This window comes from Myiozetetes cayanensis, unplaced genomic scaffold (assembly GCF_022539395.1).
Source record: "Myiozetetes cayanensis isolate MyiCay16 unplaced genomic scaffold, myiCay2020 scf24, whole genome shotgun sequence".
Taxonomy (NCBI): domain Eukaryota; kingdom Metazoa; phylum Chordata; class Aves; order Passeriformes; family Tyrannidae; genus Myiozetetes; species Myiozetetes cayanensis.
Window position 1 is genome coordinate 8482164 of NW_026087456.1, and position 7835 is coordinate 8489998.

At 51.8% G+C, this 7835-nt stretch overlaps 1 long non-coding RNA gene across 1 annotated transcript; it reads right to left on the bottom strand.

Moving 5' to 3' along the window:
• Positions 1-290: 290 nt before the first annotated feature.
• On the bottom strand, positions 291-1207 carry LOC126642705 (uncharacterized). The gene is made up of 2 exons (XR_007629505.1): positions 1016-1207; positions 291-708 (listed from the first exon to the last, which is right to left on the bottom strand). It is a non-coding gene; the product is annotated as an uncharacterized LOC126642705 (long non-coding RNA).
• Positions 1208-7835: the final 6628 nt, after the last annotated feature.

The window sequence follows — 7835 nt, forward strand, 5'->3', positions numbered from 1 at the left end:
GGCTGGAAGCAGCGGCTCAGCCGGCTGTTTCCAGCCCCCCAAAACAGAGGCCGGGGCTGGGCTGACTTTGGTGGGAGGGCTGGGTGGCATAAGGACCCCCTCCGGAGGAAGGGTTCCGGAGGAGGAGGGCTGGGCATGAGGACCCCCTCCCAGGGAGGGTCCGAGGTTGCGTGGACCCCCTCCGGAGGGAGGTCCGGTCGCGTTGTTCCCCAAACTCCGGGACGCCGGCATGCACCAGGCCGATTTAAGCGTTCGAGATAGTCTCTGGAGCGAAAGGCACTTTCCAGCCCTTTTTCCAGTCCAACTCTTTATTTGTACAAACACCGGAATAGCTACAATATTGAGACAATTATGACAGCTCATATTCATATACACTCGATGACAGTGAGTGATTTACAACTTGGCCAGAAGCCCAAATCGCTCCAAGCACCTGGAGCTTTAACTGGCTTGCAACAAGAAGCAACATTTAATAAGCCAGAGCTGGAATCCACTGGAGCATCTCGGAGCCAGAGCTGGAATCCACTGGAGCATCTCGGAGCCAGAGCTGGAACCAGCTGGAGCAGCCATCAACTGGAGCACCTTGGAGCTAGAGCTGGAATGAACTGGTGCATCTCGGAGCCACAGCTGGAATCAACTGGAGCAGCCTAGAAGCACCTGGAGCACTGCACAGCCACAGCTGGAACCTGAAGAAGCTGAATGGGGCATTACCTGAAAGTGAAACAACAGAAGGAATTGCAATCACCTGAGTCTCCAAGCATCCTGAGCAGTAGGACAGGGGAGGGTCCAGCAGCAGGAGCTGTACGAAGCAGGAACACTCTTGTCCAGATTGGTCGGTGGCTGGAACAGCTGCGTGGCTGGAGCTGGAACAGGCCTGTGTGAGGGAGAGCTGAGCAAACACACACAGCTGGGCCGGGCCAGCACCAAACAGCAAATGCAGCTGTAACAAAGACACGAGGGGTCCAATCCTGCCACAGCCCCCCAGCACAGACCCCCCAGCCCGTGTCAAAGCACTCACCCGACATTCCCTCCCGTGTCACCTCTCCCGGGGCTCTGCTGTGTCCTGGCCGGGCTCGTCCTCTCCCGCTGCTGTGCTGAGCCGGGCTGGCCCGGGCAGGGCTGCCGGGAACGAGGCACGGCGAGTTTGGAGACTGCAACAACCGGGAAACCTTTCCGCTGGCTGACCCGCAGGTGGCTGCGGTTGCCCCGTGCTCGGGGAGCCCCATCCTCGGGGGCTCTGGCCGGCAGCCCCGGGCAGTTCCGCGGAGCTCAACCTGTGCAAAGACGGTGGGAAAACACTCGCGTCCGCGACACCGAGGCCGGGCGCGTTCCCCGCCGCGCCGCGCGTCCCTCCGGGAGAGGCCCCGGCCCGGGGGCAGCCGAGCTCCCGGCACGGCCCAGGGCGGCCGCTCCAGTCCCCCGGACGGGGCCGCAGCCGCAGCCGGGACGGCCCGAGCCGAGCTCCGCGCCCTCCGTCCCGCGGGGGCCCGAAGGTCTCGCCGCACACGCGGCCCTGCCGGGCACCGACACCCGGGCTCGCGGCACCCGCAGCCGGCAGCTCGGCCCCTCTCCGCGCAGCCCCGGCACTCACCTGCTCCTCCCGGACCCGGCACACCAAAGCTCCCGCCGGGGCCCCACTGGCGCTCGGGAAAAGGGCCGCGGGGCGGGGCCGGGCCGGGGCGGGCCCTGCGCGGCACCTGCGGCCGCGGGGCGGGGCTGCGGGAACGGCCGCGCTCAGTGGCGCCGTCTGGCGAAACCGAACAGGAACTGCAGGCGGCATTGGGGGCGCGCTGTGCGGGGCTGCGGGAACGGCCGCGCTCAGTGGCGCCGTCTGGCGAAACCGAACAGGAACTGCAGGCGGCACTCGGGGCGCGCTGGGCTCGTCCGCACTGGAACTGCAGTTCCCGGTTTTGTTCGCCCCGGCTGCGCACTGAGCGAAGAAAGGGCACCGATGGTGACTTCGGGGCTAAAATACCCCTGCCCTAGGGAACCTGAGCAGCTGCCCATCTCCCCATGTCCGCGTGTCCATCGGGCAGCCCCTGAGCACTTCTGGTCCAGGAGCTGGCACTGATCTTGCGACGGGTCAGGCACAGGCTTATCCCAGCTCTGCCTCTCCATGCTCTCAGAACTCACGGAATTTCAAACAGTGACTTTTTACCCTCCAGTCAATAAGGTGCAGCTCATCTGACAGCACCTGCCAGGTTAGACCTGGCCCTCTCCTTCCTCTCCCCCCATTGCTCTGCAACTCCCACTCTCCAGTGGCAAAACCCGTGTTTTCAGAAGCCCAGCTGAAATATTTAATCGTTATTTCCAGATAGGGAAGGTCCTGCCTGGGATGGACACAGCTACAAAAGAGGAAATTTCAAAATGCCAAAACCAGGCCCTGCCATTTGAGTCAAAGCAGGGAAAGACTTGGGCTGTTGAAGGTTTTATTGTCACGTGCTCCCGACACACACAGCATCAGGAGTGACAGACAGAGCAATGAGCTTGGAAGAAAGGACATCCAAAGGTCCAAGGATTATCTGCACTGGGGGCTGGACACTCTGCTGAGCCATTGCCACCCTTATTTCCTCTGAGGGACCCCACAGGGGCACCAGGATGTTGCCAGAATTGGATCTTTGGGGCCCCAATCACTTCCTGGGGATTCCTTAGAGGGGGGCAGCAATTGCATGTGAAACTGTAATAGCCCACCGAGCATCTAATTCCATCTCTGGATATGATCTTGGCAGAAGGGAAAGTCACCTGCCCTCAGCGTAAATATTTAGTACATAAAATACTGTCAAGAAATCCACTCTTAATAAATATCTGTAGCTCTCCTTTAGATTTTACCCTGCTAGATTTTAACCCCCAAAATTTCCCTACCTGTGCACTACTGATTGCCTCAGGTTACCTCACAATAGCCATTCTGTGTGCTATAGACCACCTCAAGTTTACTTCAGAAGGCCACTACTGATGACCTCATTTTTTATTTCAAAATATTCATCCTCTGCACTGGAGGTTACATCAAGTGTTTTCCCTCTCCAGAATTCCCTACCAGTCCATGACTCACTGCCTCAATTTACCTCAAAATGTCCCTTCTCTGTCCTAGAGATCACCTCAGATTTCCTGCCAAATTTTTCCCTATCTGTCCCCCTTTCATTACCTCATTGTTACCTCAAAATGTTCATTCTCTACTCTTAGATTACCTGGTTTCACCCACCAAAACTTCCCTAATTGTCCCCTTCTGATTACCTCATTTTTACCTTAAAATATGTATTTCCTACCCTGGAGATGACCTCAACCTTGACCCCTCCCAAAATTTTCTGACCTGTGCAATATTGATTGCCTGAGTCTACCCTCAAGATGTTCATCCCCTCCTTAGAGATTGCCTCACATTTTAGACCCAGAAGTTTCCCTACCTTTTTTCTAGTGATTGCCTCAATTTATCTCAAAATATTCCTTCTCTGCACTATACACTACCTCAAGTTCACTCCCAACCTTTTCCCTACCTGTCCACTAATGAGTACCTCATTTTTACCTCACAATACTCATCCTTTTACCTGCAGATTAATTCAGGGCTTAGGCCAAACCCCTCCATTTTGTCCCCTATATATTACCTCGATGTTAAACCCAAATACCCCCAGATCACAAGTCAGGGACAGAGGAGTTCAAGCACATGAATAGTTCAGAGTAACTGACCAGGATGTTTATTAAACACACACACACAATTTATGTCATCCCCAAAATGTTCATTCTCTCACCTACAAATTATGTCAGGCTTTTTTTTCTCCAAAATACTTATTGCCCCTTACACCTTACCTTAGGTTTTGCCCCCCAAATTCTCCCGAAATGTCCACTGCTGATTACCTCATTTTTACAGTCCCCTGCAGCCAGAGCTCAGCACGCATCCAGAGAGGCAATTCCATCATCTAAAAGAAAAAAAAGAGGAAGAAAAAAAGTGATTTCTTTTGTTTTAATGCTATTTAAAATTCTTAAATTCAAGCCAACATTTGCTTTTCCTTTTTGTTAGTGGAAAAATGAGCAGTGGGCACAGGTCACATCACTAATAATGATGTGAATGATGCTTTCTGGGGGAAGACCAACCGATTTCTAAGTTCAATGCCTGCCCAGTGACTTATTTCTCCAGGAGAAAACCTCTTCAATGACCTGATTTTGTTCCATCTAATAATCTTTTTTCTATCTGGATGTTGCCAGGCCGAGGTGGCACAGGCACACGATGCTGTCAGCACTCTCTTCTCCAGACACAACCAGGGGCTCCTTGGCAAAAACTGCCTCTGCCATTTGGTTTTCTCCAGGAGAAATGAAGAAATTCCTCATGGCAGTTTGGAGATTAACTTATCACAAAGGGAAGTACAGAATAAATACTCCTGGAAGAGCCCTTGGGATCTGCTGGGCTGAGATGGGAAGGGGATTTTCTGCAGCGAAAAAGCTGACAACCTCAAACACAAAGCAGAGACTGTCAGGTGGGGTATGAAAGCACCAGTTTGACAAACTCTATTCTCCTCATTCCTTTTAGTGACTTTTCCAATCCAGCTCTGAAGCTGACAAGCCCAAACTGTCCCCAGTGCTCCGTCCTGAGGGACATTCCCAGGGATGGTGTATTTAAAGCACATTCCCAGCAAACACTCCCAGACAGCCCAGAGGCACAACTGGATCTCGTGTTTGGGGCTGGGAAGGGCTGCAAGGAGGACACAACCCCCAGGCAGGGTGGCCTTGGCAGTGACAGCAGCAAATTCCCACAGCTGGATGGCAAAACACAGAGACAGAGGCCAGCAATGCCCACGGGATGGGCAGGTTTCCCTTCTGCTCCCTGGGGTGCCACATGCCCTGAGGAAATCTCCAGGGGGGATCTAAAACCTCAGGAGGCAACAAAATGCAGCTTCTGTCCCCCTGGTCCTGTTTAAACTCTGTGTGTGGGCCCAAACCTCACACCTGCATCGACCTCACCTGGATCAGTCTGAGAATGTAGGACTGAATCTTTGCAATGAAGAGACAACAGAGTTGTTATTAAACCTCTCAAACATTGTTATTTCCCAGAGAACTGTGCCATCACTGAGCTATGCCCGTGTGCCTGGAGTGGTTTTGGGAAGAGCAAGATGACATCCCACTTCTGTTTGGAAAAATTCAAGATAATAAAAAGTAATTTCTCTTCTTTCTCTGACCCTTATTCAAAACAGGTGTGTAGAACAGCCTATTCATGGAAGGATTGATTCAGCTGTGGGGGGGAGGAAACCCTAAACAAACAAAAACACATCAGAATTGAAAGTAAAAACATGCTGCTTTGCTTAACAGGAGCACACAAAATTAATTGAAGCCAGAGAGGAAATTACAAACCAGGAAAAAAGCAAAAAGAAATGTTCTGCATTATTAATTCCAAAGGAAATTCCCCACCCATCATGAGCAATTACTAACAACTTTTCCTCTGTCAAAAAATTCTGACTTGGGTTTCTGCTGAAGTGTTTGACACGTTCATCGTGGGTTCAGGGGTTTGGGGGGGATGTTTATGGCTAATCCTGACAGGCCCAGGGCAAACCCAGCCAGTCCCATCACTGCTCCCCCCAAACTTGGGTGAAAAATTGCTATAGCTAAATAAATACTCCCCTTCCCTGCTATCCAGTCCTTTGTTGCACAGTCATGGAGCAGATTTATTCCCAACAACTGCTCTCCAGCCCAATTCCCATTCCTACAGACACAAACTAAACAGACCTAAGGCAATGATTCCATCAATACCTGGAATACCAAGCTCTCTGTTCCCTGGATTGCTCATCCAAACACTCACAGCATTCTCCCCTCAGCTCAGAGACTCTCTGGCCTCAGAGGGAAACACAAGCTGAAGTGACACAGCTCTGGCACCACCTTTCCTCTCATTCCTGGTGCCCTGGAAAGCCTCAGGCAAACACAACCCCTCAGACCCTGCCTCCCTGAACACCAGGACAGCTGGAGTTTGAACCAGACCCCGTGCCCTGCACAGTTGTGTTCACACGAGCACAACAAGCCCGTGGCTCCATCCAGCCCAACCCTCCAATCGGCCCCAGAGCCTCCCAAAGCTCCCCTGTGTCTGCCCCGTGCCCAGAGCCTGCACCAAGCCCAGCTCCAGGCTCTCCCCCAGCCCTGCAGCAGCTCCATCCCTGGCAGAGCTGGAAACACAGCCCGAGCTCGGCTCCCCGGGCTCCTGAACCCCCAAACCGATGCTCAGGCTCACAGACGGGGACCCACCTGCCCCTCTCAGCACAGCCCAACCCCACAGCTCTGCTCTCCCAAAATTCCCTGCCATTGCCCTCTCCATCTCCCAAAATTCCCTGGCCATTTTCCTCTCTCCATCTCCCAAAATTCCCTGGCCATTTTCCTCTCTCCATCTCCCAAAATTCCCTGCCATTCCCCTCTCCATCTCTACCATTTTCCAGCAGACACCTGTAGGACCAGACTGGAGTGTTAGAGTGTCATTTCCAAGTGAGTTAATCCCAACAGCCAGGAAAAGAGAAGAGTGTCCCTCTGACTCTCCCCACCCCACAGGCAGGACCAGGTGCCCCCAGTGCCTGCTGGGGGCTTTTGGGTTTGGCTGCTCACATGCCAAAGCATTTGGCATCAATACACTGAATTAAATGATTTTTCCCATCCTGAAAAAGAGGAGAAAAAAAGGAAATAATTAAATCCACTGTGGAAATTAGGTCCACTGTGGAAGCTAAAGGCCCCTGGCTTTCACACCTCTGATTGCTTGCTACAGGAATTTCTTCCATAAAAAATGAGAGGTGACACCAAATAAAACATAAAGCGCCCTTTTGCAGCCTTTTAATTCCTACTTGCTTTATACATAAAAAGGATGCCCATTTTTCCCATATTGTGTTCTCTGCCTGATACACCCCAGTATTGGCAGTGGGAGAAGGCAAACCAATGCTTGGTGTTGGTTCTGCACAGTGCTGGCCCTGTGCTGCCTGCTCAGGGCTTGTTGCTCATTGCTCAGCCCCGAGAAATACTGGAGTAAGAGAGCAGCGTTCCCATGGCTGCTGTGACTCAATTGTCTGCAGTTACCTGCTGACTGAGCAGGTGTTGTTGCTGCAGACTGAGCCCTGGTGCATGATTGATTCCTCTCCAATCAGCAAGGATTGTTCCCCAATGTCCTCCTGTGCCTCTGTACCTCGATAAGACTCTATTCCTCAATGCTGAGATGCTGTTTTGTTGCTCCTGTGTTCACCTCTTTGCATTGCCTGCTGTGAACATGTTTGTGTTTCAGCTCAGTAAAGTCCCTTTATTGAAGTGTTTATTGTGTGTGACTTCTGTTTATGTTATATTTATATTATAAATAGATAGACTATAAATATGTTATATTTATGTTATAAATATACTCGTCAGTTGCTCCAAACACTTCTCCTTGAACTGATGCATCCCTGGATTGTGATGAACTGCCTCTTATGCTGGAGGAGTTCTCTGCTGCCCTCAACACAGGCTGTTTTTAAGGCCTATAGGCAAAGAAAAGCAATTCACCTGAAGCAGGGCAGTGGATCCCTTCAGCATTAAATGTTTTCAAAGTTCATATAACAGGGGAATCTAAAGAAGAACAAGAGTCCCTGAGCATCTCCTCCCTCACACCTCACCTCATATTGTGCTGCCTGTGCCAGGTCCATGTACCATCCTGGCTGTTACCTGTGCAGCTCTCCGTGTGTATCCCACCCTGTCCTGGCTGCAGCTGCTAAAATACAGGCCTGAGGTGTTCTTAGCAGCAATCTGTTATTATAAAGGAAGGGAAAGTGCTGGGAAGTCTTCATGGAATAAGTGCAAATACCAGACTGTGTCTCCCTGTGTTTCCTGTACTTCTCCTTGCTGTTCTCACCTGGCCTGGA